We start from the raw sequence: 23,332 nt of genomic DNA, 5'->3' as shown, positions 1-23,332 counted from the left end.
ATTATTATGCAAATAGACTATTTTTCAAGTCCACTTGGAGTCAACCTGAAGGATGTACATGCAGTTAATGACTGTAATGTAGTGCACTGCAAATGATTCTGCACAGTCACAAAAAAATGCAGCCATCTGTTTAGACCCTTGTGTTCACCCTCTGACAACAAAATTGACATCACTTGGACCCAACTGGACCCATCCAAAATTGTGGTATTTTATATTGACTTAAGTCCAGTCACAAGTGTAGAACCAGTTAATTTAGAATGGGAGACACTTGCTCTGGTTGACATCCTGGTTAATGGTTGAAGTGCATGTGTGAGAAAGTGGTTGCAGAACTGAATTTACTTCTAGAATAAGAGGAGTAATAATAATTGACATACAATTATTTTCTGTGTTTAATTAAAGGCATCAGAGAAAAGAAATACTTAACTAAAGAAGAATATCTGACCCCAGCTACTGATAGGGTGACTGTCACTTTCTCAATGATAAGCTTTTATCATCTGCAACTCATACCATTTACAAGCTGATAACTTTGTAAAAGGCCAACATGCTAATAGACTCACATTAATGAGAGCACATTTAATGTGCAAATCACATTTGGTTGCACTGCTGTTTAAACTGCTGTGAGACGCAGCTCATTCAACTGTTAGCTTCTTATCTAATCTCCCCATATCTACAGAGCCCGATGACAGCTCCACTCCATGCACAAATGCTGTCTGGTTCATGTTTTTTTTTTATTTCCCATCATATTACCTAGATTTGTTTAGCATTGCCATAAATCAATGAGACCACTTAGAACTTGGACCACAAAATAAATTACCCCAAATCCCCATCCTCAGTGACACTGCCAAAACCACTAGAGAGCTGTTTACCCCCCCGTTTCAGTCAAATTGTAATGAGATAATTTCATTTGTGCCCAAGACATGTTCAACAAACCAATACTTGATTTGTTAAATTAATATGTCAAACTGGTTTGCATAAGAAAAACTTATACAGACAAAGTCATAGGCATATATATATATATTATATAGTGAGATGGGGCCTATGGTTTATAAACATTTTGAGAAAGTCAGAGTGTCGTGCTGTATGGCTGTGGATCATGGCCAGATGGACCAACACATGGTGCAGGCATTGTCATTCAGATGTGGCGTGGGCTGCTTCATTTTTAATAAAGGACAAATAAATTAATTCAAACGCTTTAAAGGCCACTAAGGAAATGAGTATCATCTGTTACTGTGTGATCTGGGAGCTGAACATGTGTTTGCTCAAGTTTATATCAGGTCCAGTATTTTTATCATAGAGAAAATCCCTTATTTTCTCTACATTTACAAGCCTGCCTCAAGGAAATTGTATTTGTATCTTAGTTTGTATTACAAAGTACAAATGGGAAATGTAATCCTTGGATATTTTGAGAACTGGGGGGCTTGTATTTTTGTGTTTGGGTCAATTGTAGCTGTAGAAAGCAGAGAACTATGATACCAGAGAATAACAGGGTTTGTTTTAAGTCCCATGTGTGATCTGGTTTACACCAGGATCCATATGGCACTGTGTTTTTCCTCTCCTTTGGTCAGATTGTCAGATTAGCCGATTAGAGTTATAGTTTCTTGTCTTTAGAGTAAGAGAAGAGAGAGGAGGGATGTTGGGGACACAGGGGATATCATTTTTTTTTCATCTTAACAAACTCAGAAGGCAAATATCTCGTTCTTTGGCTGCTTTCTGCTTCATATAGTTAGTCTAACTGGTTTCTAAGTGTGTAGGTGTGTTCTTTGCTGCTGAGCAGATGGTGTACAAGGAGGTTTTTGAGCTTTCCCTTAGAAAACAGCTGCTGCCAAAAACAATGTTGTGAGTGCAATGACACTGAAGAGCAAAATGTGAGCTGAACAGCTAAGTAATGTTAAATGGACTGTAGAGCTTAAAAACTAATTCTAGTGGTTTCAAAGTGCATTACAATGACAACATAGATGTCATTCAACAGGCTGATCTGCAGTTGGGAAAAACTCAAATTTGGCACATGGAAAAGCTGTGATGGAACTGCAAACCCTCCAATTAGAGGACAACTTGCTATGCCACTGCAGCTCAGTCAGCCAACAGGACGAGTAAGCCAAGGTGAGCTTCAGATTTATAGTTAAATCTTTTTAGATTCATTTAAATCTTACATCACATTGTTTTCCCTTTTAATTTGATTCATTAGCTTAAAAATGTGCATTGTGGTCGGCTTGACCTTTACTGAAATGTGTCTGTATCTGCATAAAATCTTTTCCTTTACAATGTTTTCTTTAGACATGAACATATTTTGAAACACACATATTCCTGTGTACCTGTGTATATTTCTTTGTGGCTTTATTTTGAGCATGTAATCCTTCCTGTCCGCTGAAGCCCTGTTTCTGTTGCAAACACTGCTGTAAGCCCAGTACACACTGTAGGTGAATGAAGGAGAAGAAGCCACGCTGCTGTTGGCAAACATTCTTCTATGCCATTCCTAGTTGAGAATGGAACCACGGCTCTGTGAAAGCATGACGAAAAACAGCAATATGCCTGACTATCATTTCCACTGAATCGGAATTAAATTGCCCACTAGCTCTATGCGCATGCATGCATACAGCTGCACACACACACACACACACACACACACACACACACACACACACACACAATGTTTGCTATAAGCAGCTGGTGGAACCGTTATCATCGTGCTCTCCCACTGAACTTGGTTTACTGTAGACTGTAAAACAAAACTGGCATAGCACACAGCAGTTAGTCCAAACCAAGAATCCATGTCCACAATACTGGAGAAATCATCCAACGTAAAGCTGAAGCTTTAAATGGACCTTTTTTTTCTAAAATTACTCTCATACGATCAGCTTTGGTACCTATATTAGCAAACTTTGCACATTTACAGCTAGTTTGCATTTATATACAGTGGCTTGCAAAAGTATTCGGCCCCCTTGAACTTTTCCACATTTTGTCACATTACAGCCACAAACATGAATCAATTTTATTGGAATTCCACGTGAAAGACCAACACAAAGTGGTGCACACGTGAGAAGTGGAACGAAAATCATACATGATTCCAAACATTTTTTTACAAATAAATAACTGAAAAGTGGGGCGTGCGTAGTTATTCAGCCCCCTGAGTCAATACTTTGTAGAACCACCTTTTGCTGCAATTACAGCTGCCAGTCTTTTAGGGTATGTCTCTACCAGCTTTGCACATCTAGAGACTGAAATCCATGCAAATTCTTCTTTGCAAAACAGCTCCAGTTCAGTCAGATTAGCTGGACAGCGTTTGTGAACAGCAGTTTTCAGATCTTGTCACAGGTTCTCGATTGGATTTAGATCTGGACTTTGACTGGGCCATTCTAACACATGGATATGTTTTGTTTTAAACCATCCCATTGTTGCCCTGGCTTTATGTTTAGGGTCGTTGTCCTGCTGGAAGGTGAACCTCCGCCCCAGTCTCAAGTCTTTTGCAGACTCCAAGAGGCTCCATCCATCTTCCCATCAACTTTGACCAGCTTCCCTGTCCCTGCTGAAGAGAAGCACCCCCAGAGCATGATGCTGCCATCACCATATTTGACAGTGGGGATGGTGTGTTCAGAGTGATGTGCAGTGTTAGTTTTCCGCCACACATAGCGTTTTGCATTTTGGCCAAAAAGTTCCATTTTGTTCTCATCTGACCAGAGCACCTTCTTCCACATGTTTGCTGTGTCCCCCACATGGCTTGTGTCAAACTGCAAACGGGACTCCTTATGGTTTTCTATTAAGAATGGCTTTGTTCTTGCCACTCTTCCATAAAGGCCAATTTTGTGCAGTGCACGACTAATAGTCGTGCACTGCACAAACTGTGAGATTCCCCCACCTGAGCTGTAGATCTCTGCAGCTCGTCCAGAGTCACAATGGGCCTCTTGGCTGCATTTCTGATCAGCGCTCTCCTTGTTCGGCCTGTGAGTTTAGGTGGACGGCCTCGTCTTGGTAGGTTCACAGTTGTTCAAGGTTCAAGGTTCAAGGTTCTTTATTTGTCACATGCATAGTTATACAAGTATAACACACAGTGAAATGTAGCCTGACACGCTCCTCGACATGTGCAAAAATTGGGGGGGGGGGGGGGGGGGGGGGGTTGTAGAGGAAGAACATTATATATATATATACATATAGTATATACACTGGGTGAATGTGCAGTAGTAGCAGCAAGCAGGTGAATTCTGTACATTAATATGAATAGACATCTGACTATTTTACAGGATAGACAATATAAACATATTTAAAATTAAAGGAATTGAAATGTACATTGTGCCTTGGTTTAGAGTGTCTGGAAGAGAGTCCTGTCTCAGTCAATTATAGATGATGTGAGAGGGCGGGTGTGTGTGTTTAGGGCACGGATGGCTTGGGGATAGAAGCTCCTCTTGAGTCTCTCTGTCCTTGCCCGGAAGATGCGGAACCTTCTACCAGATTGCAGAAGTTGGAACAGTTTGTTGCCAGGATGGGACGGGTCCTTCAGTATCTGCGCTGCTCTAGTCCGGCATCTCCTGGTGTAGGTGTCCTGAAGCGGGGGGAGAGCAATCCTGCAGCAGCGTTTTGCTGTACGGATCACTCTCTGGAGAGCTTTTTGGTCCTTCACACAGCTGTTCCCGAACCACGATGTCATGTTCTGTGTGAGGATGCTCTCCACAGCGCCTGTATAGAAAGTGCCATCCCATATGGAAAGTTTGTATCTGTCTTGTGTGAAACTTGTATGAAAAGCATACCCAAAGTACTGTCATGGAACCGTTGAATAACACAAAGTACTCACTTCAGCATTTGCCCTTGTTACTTCTGGGGACAAGCTCTTGGCCTTCTGTTCAGTTTTTTATATACTGTTTAACAATAACCACCGGATTCTGTTTTTTTCATTTTCACTGACTGAGCACCTCTACCCACAGTATACTCTGTTACTTTACTTTTTAACTCTAGGTCCCATGGCAAATATTAAGTGAACAAATGTTTCAGGTTATTAATACTGTGTAGGAGGGACTGAGTGCTTTTGAACAGTGTCCCCTGACACCAAAGCGTTTGTAGTTTTAAAAACACTAATCAAAACCGAAATAGAAAACAATTATGTCACATCATTAGGCACAAACTGATTGACTTATAAAATGAGATGTGAAATGTACTGATGAGACATGACACCTGTAAGGTCTGACAAAACCGAACCTCCTGGATCTGCATGGAAACTGTTAATGAAGACTAAATGGGGCTTTAATTGTTCATTCATTATCTAACTGACATATGTTCTGTCTGCAGTTTGTACCTATATGCAAAGCAGCTTTAGATACTATACAAAAATCATTTTCTTAACAGGCCTCATCCGTTCAAACAAGGTCTACACAGACTGGTGGCATATAATATGTGTCTCAATATTGCAATTTTTCAAGACAAGAGACTTTTATGAAGAGTGATGATGCTTTTGTCAAGACCAGTAGAGGTTGAAACATCATCAAAGAATTCAGGATCAACTGAAATTTGCATGTGCTCACATGGACAAACCTTGTGGAGAAAGGTTTTATGGTCAGATGAGGCAATTAGGCCACAATGACCAGATGCGTGTTTGGAGTGAGGTTTTCTAACCTAAGAGCACTGCCAGCTGCCAAGAATGTTTGTGGTATTATTATGCTACGGGGCTGGAATAATAATGAAGAAGGAGGACTGCCTCCATACTCTTCAATTTCACCTCAGGCTGGATGATTGAAACTTACACACAGTTGGGTTTTATTAAACGGCAATGATGCCAAATATGCATTAGGACTGGTTTTGGAATGGTCTGTGGCTATTTAATATCCATCCAGAATTATGCCACAATCTTGTTGACAGCTGCCAAAAACATGTCGTCAAGGTGCAACTTGCAATGGGACATTTAACCAAATATCAGAGGAGGTGAACGTATGTATCTGAGCCTGTATGATTTTGACCATGTGTGGATTGGGGAAAAATCACTAACCCTTTTTTGTAACAATAATGCTGTCTGTGGATGAAAAACTAACAAATGCATAATCGCATTGGTACATACTACAAGGAAAAACTGTAACAACATAGGGCTATATTAATAGTAATATGTTAAACCAAGGTCCATGCCCATGAGTAGACTCCGAAGGAGAAATTGGATTTCTGCAGTCACAAATCCTGCTGTATATTGTAGTTTGGGTGTAAATCCAGGGGATGAGTGTTCTCCCTGACCTCAGCAACAATGCTACCCTACAATCACTCTCCTTTTTCATTTCACTCTCCTTCACGACCTTACAAGGCCAAGTCTTGCATTTGAGTGCTCACAGAAAAGCTCTGTCAACACTACCTGTGGACGAGGATTTCCAGAGGTACTACTATCAAGGTGGGGGGAAGGGGGACGAAATAATGGAGACAAGAGAGGCAAAGATAATACATCTGGGAATAGAGGATGGATACAAGGTGGAAAGGTCCAGTATGAGCCTGTTCTAATTTCCTGGGCATCAATTACTGATGTTTTGTCAAAGCTGCTGGCATCTCAGTGATACACACAAGGTGTCCTTTGGCATCAGTGCCTTGATGAACTGGCCACAGTGAAAGCATTGTCGACTTGTCATGTATGGATGTTTGTTCAGGTGCTCACCTTGGAACATCGATGTTTTCCTTACACATTTGATTTAATGTTGGGAATGGGTGTAATTGGTCCTATCAGATCACATCAGATCCTGTTCTTCCTCCTGTTTTAGAAATGGGTCGTTCACTAAACTTCAATGTTTTCTGGATGTTCTTCTCTTTCTTTACACTAATAATGGAGTTGTTTGTTAATTAGTTAATTAGTCTACAAAGTGGTTTTACTGAGTGTGAGACCTGCCCCCCCCCCTCAACCTGACCTCTGACACAGTTTTGTAAATTACTTATGTTCATAAATCCTCCAATACAATACACCGTAAAAATAATACACCATGAAACTGTATGCAGTGAGACAGGAACAGAAAAAAAAGTAGACGGAAAAAAGTAAACAGCAACAGATGCAAGAGAATAGAGAAATATGAGGAGAATATGAGGAAATGTGTTTTCTATCCAATCTCTGAGGGGAACAGAAAAACAAAACTTTGGTGAATATTGTCGGTTTTCAAAGCCCGCTTTCTCCTCTCTCCACTGTTGCTGATCGATATCAATGGCTTCTCAATTTTGCCATGCAATGAGTTCTCAATAAAACCAGTGAACGGGCATCGCACCCCCTCCCTCCTGTTACTGAATCCAATTCCTCAGACAGCTTCAGCCTTGTCCATAATGGATTCTCTGTTTCATAGGCTTTGGCTTGTGTTCCTGTGGTGCTCGGTTAATATTTCAGCCCACTGTCTGTCTTTCCAGCACAGCCCACTTTGTTATATTGATTTATTTGTACTTCCCTCTACATACCACCTCTGTGGTGGGAAGACGATCTATTATGGAATTTAATACCTTTCATAGAGCTCATTTTCTTCTTTTTCTCTTTTCCTAGAAAATGATGTGTGTAGGGAGTAGTGGGTGTATGCACTCCAACTAAACAAGAGTAGTGAGGAAGTTGAAGTCGCTTATTCATCCTTTTAAATCTAATTTTAACTAACAAACAGGATGGGCCTTATAGGCTGAGGTTACTTGGGCAAACTGTCCTTTTTCTTATCATGTGTAGTTTAGGGCTGCACTAGTAGGACTTTGGACAAGGATGCACGGTGCACAGATGTGAAGAAGGAGGCCTGAACTCGGGACAAACAGCTGCTATCCTTCCTGCATCCTGCATGTCAGATGTGGCACCGCTGTGTTTCTACATGGATCAGTAGATTTTAGGACACTTTTTTTAGGATGGAAATTTAAAGGAAACCAATAGTGTGAAATAAACACTCTCATATCTCCCTCTGCAGCATGACATAGAAAAGCCTAAATAAAAGCAAGACATAAATCTCTGGAGAAAAAGTGATGGTGGTAAAATAACATTTAAATGACTGAGCATGTTATGGGAAAGCACTTGTTATGGAGTTGCATCTTCAATTCAGCAATATATGAGCAGATGTATAGCTGACTTTACAAGGCTTTGACTGCATAAAGTTAGAATAAATGGTAGAATCTGGTGAGTGAATCTAATCAACAACATCACCTCAAATATAATTAGAGCTGGGTGATAGAACGATAACGATATGTATCGCGATATAACTTTTACTCGATAGAGAAATTAAGCTATCGCGATAGACCTCGCCGCTCTTGTCCTCTTAAAAAAGAAAAAAAAAAGGTCAGCCGATCCAAATTCAGTAGTGCAGAGCCGAACCAATCACAGCCGCAGCGTCACGTCGCGTGACTTGTTACGTACAGCACAAGTGCCAAGCCGCACGTGTGTTTGTTTGGGAAGCAGCCAGCGGGTAATGGAGCCAGCGCGTAATGGAGGAAATGAGTGTGCCGACTAGAAAAATCAACCGAGCGTGACCGAAGAGAAAACAGAAAACAGAAAACAACGCCGGAGAGATAGTCGAACGGAAGAGCCATAGAAGTTCCGTAGTGTGAAGGTATTTCGGCTATTTCAAGTCTGACAAAAAACAGAGTAGCGTGCACTGTAAATTGTGCCGAAAGCAAGTCTGGAAATACAATAAACTGGTGCATGCGTCACACTGTGCGCCACGTTATTGTTTCGGTGAAATGAATTTCTACAATACTGTTTCTGTTAATTCTACTCTCTGCAGTGTTTAAATGCTTACATATACACACAGTTACTGTCCCTCCACACATACGACTCGGTTCTGCTTCTATGCCCCAGCTTTGTTTACTTTTTCCCACCGAGGCTTCTAGACTTCTGATTGGCCAACATTTCTGCACGGTTAGGAATCTAGCTCCACCTGCTGCTTTGGCATGTTCATAGCAGCGTTTTCCTTCATTTCTCCCTTTATGTGTGGACGGGATTATTATTTAAAACGAAAACGGAATATCTCCGTTTTCAAAAATACCCGTGTACGTGTGGACGTAGCCTCAGTCTCTGACTGGAAGCGCTAATTCGTCATTCGGCTTTTGTCAGACTAAAGTAACTGTTACAACTGTTTGAAAAGCTAAGCTATACAAGAAAGAAAGTGTACTTTATTGGTCCCCGTGGGGAAAATCCCTCTCTGCATTTAACCCATTCACTCAGTAAAGCAGTGAGCAGCCATTGGGCGCCCGGGGAGCAGTGTGTAGGGACGGTATCTTGCTCAGGGGTACCTCAGGGTAGCTGTTCAGGGGAATCGAACCCCCAACCTTCCAATCATGGGGCCACCACTCTACCTACTGAGCTATCCCTGCCCTAGGAGAGGTTGAGAATTTCCTTTTAGTTCTCAGTTTATTTGATATTGACAAAAGTTAGTCAGTTTTGTCTGTTCTTCTGTAAAACAAACTAAGATTTATTTTTAGAATTAATACTTTGTTTCTAAGTTGAATTGACAATTTAGTCTGTTTCATTTGTTCTATTTTGAAACTTTAGCGGCTGCCTTTTGTGTAGTTTGCAATATTTGCCTTTATTTATCTGAAAAAGTCTCATGTTCCTTAAGTACATCTACCCTGTTGAACTTATTATGGGAAATAAATATTTAAATAAAAACAAGCTGCTGATTATTTCACATTTTACTTGTGAGCAACGGCACATTTAAATCTTACAAATATAGTTATTTGGCTTATATCGTGATAGATATCGTTATCGCCTGAAATGAAAAAAACATATCGTGATATGAAAAAATCTCATATCGCCCAGCTCTAAATATAATACAAAAAAAAGATGCAATGACTGGATGGGGCCCATGGGATGCCATTATTTTCTTCTCAGTTATTTTCTAGTTTCATATCTCCATGCTGTCGTTGGAAGTAATGCCAAGCTACACCAAGCTGATTTGAAAGTCATCTGTTTATCAGATTTAATTGCTAACTAATCTAAAAGGTGTTTGAAAGCCATTATGAAAGACCTCTGTGTCAAAGTAATCTTTTATAATAAAGAATTGCCTACTGAGAAAAGTACCTTTCATAGTACTTTGTATCAAATAGATAGTCCCCTCTTTGCACTTAGCTTGTGCATGTTAGGTGTTTTACTCAGAGGGTGTAATAGACTATAGATGTTCTTTGAGTGTATAGATTTAACTCATTGTGTGGTGAGTTCATATTAGTAGAATTTACTCCACTGCACAACCAGCAACAAACTCTCTCAGAGAGACAGTTTGAGCTAAAAGCTAGCTGGTGCATAGGTGTGCTACAGGTGAAATGTGAAGTAGAGCTTCTTAGCAGACGATGATCACTTAATATAAAACATATAAAATCTTACATCCTGACAGAATCACGATTTACGTTTGCCTATGCATGCCACTGCAAATGTGCTAAAATTGTACCGCTGACAGTCTGTTAGAAAAAGTAAGTAACTGATTACTTGAATTGCAAAGCTAACACTTTATGTACCAAGTCACCAACAACATTCTTCATGTAACTAATTCAGAAAGAGAGAGAGGAAAAAAAGAAGAACAATTCATACAGAAACATATTTCCACAATCGCACTTTTAGTAACAAAGCCAAAGCAAAAAAGATACAGCATAAACTCTGAGAACACTCAGACATTACAACGGGGAAACACTAAAAGGTGACCTAAAACCACAGTCTGATCCTGTCAGTCTGGATGGAAGCCATTACTGTCAGTCAGCTGTCTTTCCTGCTGCTTTCATGGTAAAATGAGGGCAGCACTAAGGCAGGCTATTAACACCCACATCATCACCTAAATGAATTATTGCATATTTTCACTGCTCATCTCATAATGAGCTCAGATTGGGCCTTATTTTGGTAGATATATGAGCAAACTAGCCGCTGAGCACTAAAGCTGAGTGTGCAGATAGCTGCTGCAGTGTAAAGAAGGCATGAGTGACAGAGAATGGACGGCTTAATTCAAACACATTGGGAGTTTGTAAACAAAAAAGGATGGTGTCTGTGAAGTGTTTCTGTTGAGTGCACCTTTCCTGTCTCTTCATCTTGTCACACGCAATAACATCCTTAGTCATCGTAACTAAGATGGAGACAGCCATGGGGATGCAATATTTAGAAGACATTCAAAATATTGTGTGCCTACAGTAAAGAAAACCATCAATATGGTCATAAGAATAATCCAGTATGTTCCCATAACTGGGCATTTCTCTGTGTGAAATATAGAGATGGATTCATTTTTTTTTTTTTATATAGCACTTTTAGAACAACTCCCAGCTGAACACAAAGTGCTGTACACCTGACATTCCAGAAATGATACATTGAATAAGTAAAAAAAAAAAATTACAGATAAAAATAAAGAAAAATAGATGATAATTTAAATGACATTTAAAATAATAAAATTTGCACAAATAGCAAAAAAAAATTCTCAAAACAACTTGGGTTACTGGTAGTAACAGTATCTATGGCATGACACCAAAAGTCTTTTTTTTTTCCAACTGTTGTTCTTCTGCAGGCTGCAAATACAGCCTAAGTCATCAGGAGTCACTGAAATGTCTTGGTAATGTGTGAGAAGCTGAAGGCGTGCAGCCTGTCACCTTTATCTGCAGGATATAAAATTGATGTGCAGTGCAGAAAATGACTGTTGTTTTGAGGTAAGTGACATGCACATTGCAGAATTTTGGAATTTTGCAACACAGTTCATAATTCAGTAAATATGAGGTATACTACTATACCCGTTGTATAGTGTATCAGTAGTATACTACTGTACCAGTAGTACAGTAGTACGGTTTGATTGGGTCTGAGTGCCATATTTCAGATGTTCACTTGCTCTTCTCAATCAGTCCTTTCAGAAACTACACCAAACTGCACACACTAAATATTCTTTTGGTGGATCCCAGTAACATTTGAAATTACTTTGATTAAAACAGCTACACATCTATGCTGTCTGCAAGTGTCCACAAGCTAGCATTAAAGAGCCTTTGCTCACAGCGACCAATAACAAATCAAAAGACTTTGATTTAAATTAACAGATTCAATGTTGCCAGTTTAAAGGTTTTTTTGATAAAGGTAATTTTTACTCAATACTATTGTCACTCAATAGTAAAACATCTCTAATAATGACAATGGGCAAAAAGAATCACAAAGGAGCAAAAGAATCACAAAGAATTACTGGTTAGGGGAGTATTAAAAACATTATGAATGTTTTAATTATCACAAATTGGAGCAACAGGTTAATCACCTCGTTCCAAAGCAGCTAATCAGGGGACCTTTCCAGTGTGCAGCTCCGAAGATACTGACACTCTGACGCTGGAGATCCACTGTGGCCCATCACCTTACATTCACCTTTCATATGGACACTCTATTGAGTTCTGTACTATTAATTCTGAAAAGGCATCTACTGATGACAAAAGAAATTAGTGAAACTATAAGTCGCTGAGTAAAAACTTCTATGATCACTTCTAAGGAATAACAGCAGTCTCAGTTCATCAAGTAACAAGCCTGATGAAGTACCTGACCGGCTGGAATAATCCAATCACCCAAAAGGAAATTCCAGTTCCAGCAAATACATCAGTGTAGGAAGAGAGATGACTGGCTAGATGATAAAGGGATTCACAGTTTGTATGTTGAATCCCTTCAAATAATGGTTGATGCTTGGACATGATAACTGCAGTCTGTAAATTAGCTCACATTAGATTATTTCTCTGCTCGTTGTATCACTTACTTTGACTGGAAGTTATCAGATTGTGAGTATACTAATTCAGATAACAGGATTTCAGATTACAAATTAGCAAATAAATATTTGTTATCAAAAGGACAGTTATTACACAGAATAGGGGTCTTTCCATTTTGCACTATTTTAAGGTTAAAAATAGAAAAAGGAGGAAGAAAACCCAACATATATCTATATAAATTTCTCTGTCACACTTACACAGACACACATCAGAAAGGTTTGTGTTGCTCACTCAGACCTTGTTCTTGCTGCACAGCAACCCTCAGAAGAGAATGCTTGTTTCTTTTATGCTTAATTTAATGTTTTCAGTTCAGTTTCCTGCAGACGTTCTGATGCATGCTGTGCTGTGCTGTGATTTATGCACGCTTTATTGATTATGTGACATTTTAAATACATCCCTTGAAGTTTCAAAGCCAGCCTGAAATTAACAGCTGTCAGAGTTAACAAAGACACCATTATGTCCTGACACTGTTACCTCCTGCTCAGACACCAGGAGCTAATGATGGAACCATAACCACAGCGTCGTATTTCTATGGAAGCTTTGTTGTTCATTGAGAAAACAGAACGCTAGCAAGAGTTTTCTTCCCCAGACACAATAAATGAGAGCTGATATGCACACTGTGCTGAGCCGCCAGGTGAACTGAAGATGAAGGACGTATGAAATGTTAAACACCACCATGAGTGTGTCACAGAGATGTTTGAAGATGTTTTTAAAATGGGCTGGCACAGAAAGAGGGGGACTAGTGTCTGCATCAAATCATCAAGTTACTAAAGCACAATAAGAACTACTGAGTACAAAGTACAATATTTGCATTAGAAAATATAAGTATAAAGTATAACATATACACAGAAACCCAGAAATACTTTAATAAAGTACAGATGTACTCTAAAATTGAAAACATTTTAATTTGATTCCTCTAATGGCTTTACTCACTCGGGAGTAGCAGAAGTTGCACACAGCCCGTCCACGGGACAGCAAGCATACATCATGCCCCACTGGCAGCAGCATATATCAGAACTATAGTGCCTGGGCATCGATTGCCTCTCTGACAAAACTGTGATGGGAACTGTGTGAGGGGGAAAAATGAATTTCAGCTTGTGGCTGTGCGATACCCCCAAGTAGCCAAGCAGTGAGCAGGCAAATCCTTCCCCTTCTCCACCCATGTCTTTTTTAATCCATCAGTGGCGGCCTCCTTGCAAACGCACAGGGACAGGCTCTCTTTTTCTTTTCTTTTCTTTTCTTTTCTTTTCTTTTCTTTTCTTTTTTGCACCACGCCACAATAAAACTGAAGTCTGGCTGGAGTGGGATTCACAGGTACTGTGAGCGCTTTGTGACTGTTTCATTACTTCAGCCTGACCTGGAGAAAGGGTTGCTGCAAAGGATGATGTAGCCACCTTCACACTGTCATTATTTAGCTCTGTAAGAACACTAGAGTGGAACAGTTTCATATCCTGGTGAACTGACTTGGATATAAATTCGGTCTGTGCTTCAAATGACAAATATTTTAATTAAAACAGGAGGAGAAACAGGATTTGACTGAGAGATAAAAGGCATTTTGGTTTCAGTTGCTCTTTTCATATGCTAAGCAAAGGAGCTATTGTGATTTGGGAGGTTCATGTGTAGAATGCACGCCCTGATTCAAAGCAGTGTCCTGCTCAAAGAAGAGCACAGCTGTCAAAGTCTAAAGACTCTGTCAGAGACATTTACATTTTAGAACTCGAGAGCAGAACTAAAGGGACACTAGGTCAAAAAAAAAGCCCAAAAAAAGGAAAAGGAAAAAAATCAATTCGCTAAATCTGGAGCACACATTCTCATAATGTTTGTGGATCTGCATACACACCTCCACGCAATTGGAGAGGCGCTCATGCTTAAACCCACACGGTCACACACAGATAGTGGATTTCAGATCAATGCTAGAAGAGAATCAATGCACAGTGGAGGTGGGAAGGCAAAATGCTCAGGGCAAAGATATATTTAGAAAGGTAAAAGACCTGCAAGTGGGACGGCTGCAGAGGAGAGCGAAAAGAGAGAAAATGAAAGCGGACGAGGAGAGGGGAGGGACACTCCTGGATCACATCCAATCTCCCCAAAGTGCTCACTGATACCAGATGCTGCTCACCTATAGCAAATTATGTTATGATGTGCATCTCGCACATTAGAAAAACAAGCCAAATGTGAAGAGCAATATTCTGCCATTCCTCTCATGTCTTCTATTTCCTGTTGCCCGAACTGTTAGTGAGAACGTGCTGAAGGGAGACGCACTATGAGCACATCTGCACAGAGACAGGACGTGTTTACAGGTGGAGAATCACAGCACTTGTTTTCTTCTCTGTTTCTCTACCTCTACTGGAAAAGATGCGTACTCACTGGAAGTCTAAATTAATTTGAGCTATAGAAGAGTCTGTACTGGCATGTGAACATATAGTATCTTTTTACCCTCCATCTTTGAGATTTAACTTTCAGGTGCAGCAGCGACTCTACATCCTATTGTTGAGAAGTTAGAACCTTCCAAAATGTAGACTGTATTTTCTTTGACTTTAACAAAGACCGGCAAGTAGACTGAACTCAAAACGTCATGGCATCCTTTTCAGGATACTGTGGCTAACTACATTTTAATTGCAGCCGCTCTCTCAGAATGAATAAAAAGCTTTAAAAGTCTGTTAGAGTGACTAAAGTGGAAGAGTCACTCAAGGCTAAAAGCGACTCGTTCCTCCATTCAAGCTGCAGCTATTATGTCTTGTCCTTCACTTAATTTAAACGTTGCATAAAACATTAATAGTGCTGGTGCAGAGAGTGCATACATATGAATGTATATTTTCCAATTTCCATAAGGAAAGAACAGTGGGCCCACCCACACAAATGCACATATCCACAATAGATGGAGAGGGGGCGTGTCAGCATGCCAGGGAGAGTGATGGATGTAGGTATGTCTGAGAGTGGAACGGGTTAAGAAGGGGGTATTTCAGATCAGACACGCCCCCTCCCCTCACCTGTCACAGCTATCCAACAAAACCCACCAAACATCAGACAAACTAAAGAAGAGATGATCCTTTAACATGCAGAAACAAATGCGAGGAAGGCAGAGGTTTATAGTCAAGCTACTATGACAGACAGTGCTCTTAAAATAGAAACCAAACCCCCCTCATTTTTCTATTAAACATACAGCGATAGGTTATAGTCTACAATTGAAGTTCTAGTTTCTAACACCACTAAAAGATCTCTGTCACCACCTAGTGGTCAAACGTGAGTTGGGCACACAGTGGGTTGTTTCCACTGTTTAGAAAGACAAATTCGGCCACATTAAAACATGCTGTCGTGCTGACTTTTACTCTTTTAAATATGCTCAGAGTCTACTGTAGCTCATTCCTGGCTGAAGAACTATGAGCAGACGATGAGGTTAACTGTTTTAGAAGCATTTATTCAACAAAGGAAGCCATTAACTACACATACAACTGTATTACTGGTAACCCTGGACTGGATCTTACTCAAAGCATTTTTTACAACCTGCTCCATTCACGCTTTCACACAAGCTCTTCTTTCTATGTCTAACTGAGTTCCATCTTCTTGTTTGGCTCTCAGCGAAGGGGGTCGCACTTTTCTCCTCTCCTCTCCCTTATCTTCCCTGCTTAGCTTCTTATGTCCTTGTCTTGTCTCGTGCTTTTTTTTCACTTCCCTGGCACACTGTCTCACAGTCTGTGTCTAAAAATCCTAAAAGAGAATTATGGATTTGATCAACTGGTCTCTGAATGCTACTGACACCCTTTTCTCAACGAGAAGTCTGAGAAAGGGGAGAGCCCGAGTGCCCTGGAGGGACTTTCCCTGCCGGATACACGATGGACGGGTGGCAGAAATGGAGGATCGTGTGCCTGGCGGGACTGTCGATCGAGGACACTGAAGATATCTACCTATTCGGAACCATGATAACAGGGTTCTTGTTGATCGGAGCTGGCTTGGCCCTGGCTTATCGGAGTATTAAGAACGCAGAACCGGCTGTTCAAATCCCCACAAGGCTGCCTGCTGGGATTGAAACGATGGGACGAGGTGCGGCTTCTCAGAAAGGGCTAACTAAATGCAGCATGGTTAAGAGCTTGGAGGTGCTTATGGCTGCAGTAAATACTCAGAATAATACCTCTGAGCGTATATTGGAGTACATTGGGGAAGAATCCACCCGGAACAACACTTCGGGGCGGAAGTTGGATTACATCGTGGATCAGTTGGCTGCGGTCGTGAGGTCTCAGAATGTGCTCTGTGAGCAAAAGACTGACAAGACCACGGAATTGAAAGTTAATAACATCATGGAGAAACTGGCAGCTATCCAACGGGAGATGGAGAGACCAGTGTCGGAGTGTTAAAAACAGCTTGAAATTCTCATGAGTTGTTTGTCAAAGAAAAACCACCATCATAATGCGGCTACCCCTTCGGCGCCAGCTGTGGGCTCAAGGCTGGAGCTGAACAAAAACTCCCTGATAACGACTGTGTTGAGTCTGTTCCTTCCCATTCCATGCAAGGCCACCTGGGTTGGCTGGAAGACTGTTTACTTAGCCTGGCAGGGCGAAGGACACTGTCTCAGCTGAACTATGGACACGCAGACACACACATACACTGATATGCAGACACTCATCCCCCCTCCCTTTCCAAACGCCTTCAATGCTTGCTCCCTCTTGGGATCTCTGACCTGTAACCCCATGTGATGTCTGTGTTGTGTATGTATGGTCGGGGGGGCGGTGTCCCATTTCACTACAGGGCAACCTGCATGTGGCGAATAAAGCCTTAATTGATTGATTGATTGATCTAGTGTCAAACACACGGTTACATTCAAATGAAAACATCAGAGAGCAACTTGGGGTTCACTATCTTTCCCGAGGATACTTAGGCATGCAGGAATCAAACCAACAACCTTCCTTCCAATTAGTAAATGACCTCCTCTACCTCCTGAGTTATATTCATCCCATTTTGCCGGCAAATTGTACATAAATTATCAAAATAAAAATACTTATTTTCTTCAGAAAAATGCTCCCCTTCGGTATGTGGACTATTATTTTTCATCAGCTTAAATACTAAATAATCCCTGCCATCTAACCTAACAGTGACCATCAAATAACAGGCCCTGAACCATTCCAACATAGTCCACTGACGTAAACTTCCATAATGCTAAACATCCCAGGTTAGTCTGTTCAGTTTCAACATGAAATAACCAGATCATTTTACATAAGTGAAGGACAGATCTAATGTCTGATCACAGAAAAGAAACAGAAAGAAACTAAAATGAGATCTGATGCAAACATCATTTGCTGATCCACTCACTTTCAAAATAACCTTACATCTTTCTCTCCTGGCGTTTGTCCATCTCTGCGTTAGCTTATTTCTTACTTATTACTTTCTGATGTACTGAGTTACTGAAATCTGCTGAGAAGAAGTGTGAAAAATAAATGCCATGTGCCTTTCCAATTGTGCTAAGAACTGAGGATACCATAAATGTAGAGGCCAGTTATCACAATCACTCAGGATACACTGTGCTAAATGATCCGATCCGGTCTTTTTACTTTTATTCTTCTTAAAGGCTCATTTTATAAAGGTATTTGTCATGGCTGTATATAAAAAACACTATAGCCATGGATTTGGACCCATTCAGATTTGGAAATACACATACAGGGATCTATCGCTGACATCTGGTGTTTAAAACTGGTATTACAGAGATAATGTAGCCCAGCACATTAAAAATTCCCGAGGGAATTCCCAAAGGACCCTTTCCTTCTCTGCTCCTTCTGCATTCATGGATGAGTCCAGCAGCTGCTGCAGATTGAAAGCTCTGCATCCAGTGTGTCTCAGATGTTTTCCTGCTGGTCTGATGAGACGGAACTTCACTTATCAAACCACTAGAGGGAACCACAGATGTACAGAATACCTCACAGTGACATGACTGTGTCACTGTGCTAGTGTTATATACAATTATTCCTTTTTTTAAGTTTATGCCATGACACTGGTTGGATACAGACCTATGTGAGATGAGACTTGGAAAATCAAGTTCTAGAGTCGGGTGACCAACTGCGTGTCAGAGGCTCCTGTGAGCCACTGGAGGACACACTTGTTCTTATAACCAGTGCTTTTGTACCATAGCTAAAGGACATAGTTCAGCATAGCATCAGCTCATATAAAGTGACTAAACACCAGCAATGTTCTGTTTTCACCACAGAACAAACTAATACCTGTTCTTTTGTTTTGTTCTGAGACTAAATAAATTGATGTAGAATGAAAAAAGAAGCCGTTTCCTACTTTCCTCTCTTCGCCCAGCAGCGGCTAGTGACTAAAAACAAAGCAAATGATTTCCACCTTTTGCTCTGAGTTTGACTTTAAACCACAAGTGTTTCACTCAAACTCAGAGCGGTCCTCTTCCTTTGATCGAGTTCTGTCAGAGGTGGACTTTGACCCTGACATGAAGGGGATTATATATTTATTTTACTGACTCAACTTTTTCAAATGCAAAGCATGAAGGAACTGAAAACAGAGGGAGGAAGAGAGCAGCACACAGAGCTTTATACTCAGTATGACTCTATGTGATCTTTTTCATGACAGAAGTTTATCCAAAAAAGCTGCTTTGTACTACAATGTGATAAAGTTACTGAAAGAAACTATCAGATTTGCTTATGAGAAAGTCAAAATAAATTTTTTTGCTGAAGTATCAGGAATCTGTGCATTTTATTATAATAATTGAAAAATCCGACTGACTGAGAAAATTCATGCGGATAAACATTTACACAGCCAGGATCTGGGTGGAGCAGCGCTGCATAACAAACATCAACACAACACAAACTGAGCATAATGAAACAGAACCTTACAGCACATCATCAATTCACACGTGACAAAATAATAAATAGTCAACAAAATAATCAAAAAATATGAAAATAAAATATGTATTAAAATAAAAGTTTTAAAAATGTCACACGAAGCCTGTACTCATCCCACATTCATGGATCAAAACACTTGTTTTCCTCTTTTGTGTTTTGCCCATTTTCCTATTCTGTTTCATCTAAATGTTGAATTCATTATCCAAACACGCTGGCAGCCACACATGAATATTATTTTGTGCACACTGATGTGGTTTTATCCCCTTCCCCCCTACTGGCTGCTTTTCTGCAGCTTCAGTTGTTTTCAGAGGGACGAATCATTTTAAATTTTTTGAAGGTAAACCCACCTTTATAATAACAGCACTGCTTGATATGCAGCGCAGTGGACAAGTCAAAGCAGATGTGGATTTATTTTCAGTAAATATTTACATCTGGAACAAAGACCCATGTTGTCAGTCAGGTGGCATCATATATGACCCATATTACTACAGTCGTCTTCCTAAAACAGCTTGTTTTCTTTGTATGGAGGTGAACGTAACTGCAGCACCTCTGTCAAGCTTTCAGAATATTACATCCTCACAGTGATGAGGTCAGCCCAGCACAGCTGCTGGACATTTCTGCACTTCTCACCTGTTCATTTCAAGAGAAGATAATAAGGTCATGCTCTGTGCTGCCCAATGTGTCAGGAATTAGCATTGCTTGCATATTTTAAGCTTAGACAACAGTTTTATAAGCATACGTCTACTGCTTATGCTTTTTACTCTCTTTTCCTAACTCTCCAAAGAAAGAAAGAAACTGATTTTTGAATTTCACTGTTTTAGGCGCTGGCATTTTATATTTTCACAGTTAGCAGTAGTTTAGTGTTTTATTTTATTGATCTTCATATATATTTTGTTTTAAAGTATTTTTAAACATTTGAAATTCTGTTTATATATCAGCAGTGTGATGGACCAGCTGTGACCAGACTGGTAAATCAGTGACACACCTCGTACTATTAAGCCTCTAACTCAGAGTCAGCTGGGACAGGCCCTGCATGTAAGTGCAGTGAGGTCAGAAACAAGAACTGGAATCTGTCAGCCGGTGTAAATGAGTGTGACGTTGGGTGGTAATAGACATTTTAAATATTCCAACTACTATTACAAAGTAAGATATATTCAAACCGAGGCAAAAAGGCCAGCAGCTTAACCAACACAGCTCACTTACAGTAACAAGAAGAACACGCGGCATCGATTTGTATTAATAACTTATGAGCCTAACAGCACCGGTGGCAAGGAGAGTTATAAACAGAACGACCTGCCTATTAACTCTCTGTCTACACAGTGTGGGTGTGTGCGTGGGTGTATGTGAAAGCTTTCATCCTTCTGAGGTGCTGCAAGTTATGTTTTAGGTAAGTGTGTTAATTCCTCCTTTACTGCAAGTAAAACTGTGGACATTTTTTTACTAAAACATCCAAATGGGAAAAAAAGACTTGAATAATTCAATAGATTATTGAAAGAAAGAGCAGATCAAAGGTTAAAGAAAGTCTTTAGTAGCTTAATGTTTGAAGGACTGACCTCTAAAAGCATAAAATGATTCCTGTTCTTGTATTTATGATTTATACTTAGTTTTTAATTTTAAACTATAAACTAGGGCTGGGCCATATCATACCGTTCACGGTAATACCGGTATAATGTTGGGCAACGATAAGAAAATGAAATATCGCGATAGAATATGGGCAAAACGCGCATGCTCAGTGCCTTTGTTTACATATGCACATAGCGGAAAAAGCATGGCGGAGAATGAGAAGGGCGAAAGCGGATCGTTAAATGAAACGGATGAACCAGAACTGGTTTGTAAAAATGTTGCAGCTTCAGTGGTGGAACTGGTTTAGCTTTCGTCCGTCAGATACACAACAAAGCACTATTTTTGGTAGAGCATGCTAGCGGGCCGTCGTTATTACCGTGTTTTTTGGAAAATACGTCACACTTAAAATCAGTCCTTTGATTTCTCTGAAAATCGACAGTGTCCCTTATAATCCCGTGTGCCTTATGTATGAACTCTGGTTGTGTTTACTGACCTGGAAACGATTTTATCTCGTACACGGCGCTCGAAAATCTGTCAAATGTTTCAGTACGACTTTGCTAAGCTACGAACCCACACCGCTTGATGGATTGTCGGCGCATTACGGCTATCGTAGGCAGGAGCCTCGTGGAGTGATACGTACTGCGCTTCAACATAATGTTACCGTATTGTGTGTGTATAACCTCTTTTTAAGTTTTGTGGATATTATACATGGTTATGCTGAGGATATGTCGGCCAGTTTCCACTGGAAATGCCTTTTGGTTTACATTACATTTTATATAACTTTATATAACTTTAATGCACATAAAAAAACAGCTGCTTGTTTAAGTGAAAATACATTGATGGGGGTTTTTTTTGCACTAATAATGTCTAGTGTCAATTATATCGTCAGTTATATCTTTATCGCAAATTTTCAAATGTATATCGTGTTAAATATTTTTGGTTATATCACCCTGCTCTACTATAAACTCTTAAATTTTCATGCACTTTTTGAGCAACTTGATACTCACCCATATGGAAAAGAAATAGTAAAAACTTATATGTGATTACTCATGAAAGTGGCCACTTTCATAAGTAAATCATATAAGGCTTACATGATTTACTCATGAAAGTGGCCACTTTCTCATTACTTTCATACATTGTTTTAGTAAGTATCCAAAACATACAAGTTTCATTATATAATTTTTCAAGGGATCTTATATCCGTTTTCACTCTTATATGCTTTTCATACGAGTTTCACACAAGACAGATTCAAACTTTATAAGATTTATATATATCTTTTCCATATGGGCAGTTCAGTTCAATTCAAAAACCCTAAACTGCTATACAATAAGCAATCTGGCTAATACTGACACTAATATTTCCAGTATTTTGGATTAACGTGCATTGTGTTTTTACTATGACAGCCACACACACACACACACACACACACACACACACACACACACACACACACACACACACACACACAGGCAAAACCTGATCACTAAAAAATGTTTTAATGCTTTGATTGTTGAATAATTATGTCAGCCCCTATCAATCAGTTATAAGTAACGTTATAAGACAATAATTAGGACAATTTCTGGTTAGCTAACTATCCCTCTACACAGGATCTGTGCCAAAAATCAGCATATTAATGACTTAAAAAAAATGTTATTTTTTAGCTAACCACAGTTTATAGTTACAGTGTAAAATCTTACCAGTAGATGTAAGTTTATCGTGTTTATTTTCTTACCTCTCCCAGTTCAAGTGCGTAATCCTAGATACAGGGGCGACTTTAGTACAAACAGCTCTGGGCTCACCTGTAGTGAGTGCAGGCTCTTAGTCTGCTGTTTACCTCAGCTAATGTCCATGTTTATTTACTTTAATGGAGGCTGTAAAACCTTGTGAAAGTAGTCCAAGTCAGTGAGTCAGTGAAGCTGACGTCTGTCCAACGACAGTGATGCTGAGATGAGGTGTTGGAGATGTCCTTAACTTTACTGTCGGTAAGCGCTGATGGTTTTGCTGATGATGGCTGCTGTTAGCCGGTGTTAGTGACGCTTTCTTTGAAGCGGCTCTAACAGAAAAGTAACACTAGCTCGCGTAATGTTTAGTGCTCAATGTTAGCTAGTATGTTAACTATAAACCAGCTCTTGTTGTTTAGCCAGTTTGCTGTCTACGTGTGTAATCTGTTGACAGTGAGTGATGGTGACACTATCCAGAATAAATAAGCATCTTTATGCAAGTATTGGTTTGTTAGAGCCCTGACCTCAGTTCAGGATATAAGCTTG

The 23,332-nt window shown here is 40.0% G+C and overlaps 1 protein-coding gene and 1 pseudogene across 5 annotated transcripts in view; one reads left to right on the top strand and one right to left on the bottom strand.

Moving 5' to 3' along the window:
• robo3 (roundabout, axon guidance receptor, homolog 3 (Drosophila)) overlaps window positions 1-23,332 on the bottom strand; it is a 164,103-nt gene that overhangs the window by 127,441 nt on the left and 13,330 nt on the right. The gene's annotated exons all lie outside the window — the stretch shown is intronic.
• Window positions 16,240-17,668, top strand: LOC146565268 (uncharacterized; annotated as a pseudogene).

This window comes from Mchenga conophoros, linkage group LG10 (genome assembly GCF_057382185.1).
Source record: "Mchenga conophoros isolate Kocher_MC1m ecotype Shallow Benthic linkage group LG10, M_conophoros_male_GT1.1, whole genome shotgun sequence".
Taxonomy (NCBI): domain Eukaryota; kingdom Metazoa; phylum Chordata; class Actinopteri; order Cichliformes; family Cichlidae; genus Mchenga; species Mchenga conophoros.
Note: the sequence above shows the minus strand (reverse complement) of the source record. Positions and strands in the feature narration are given on the sequence as shown.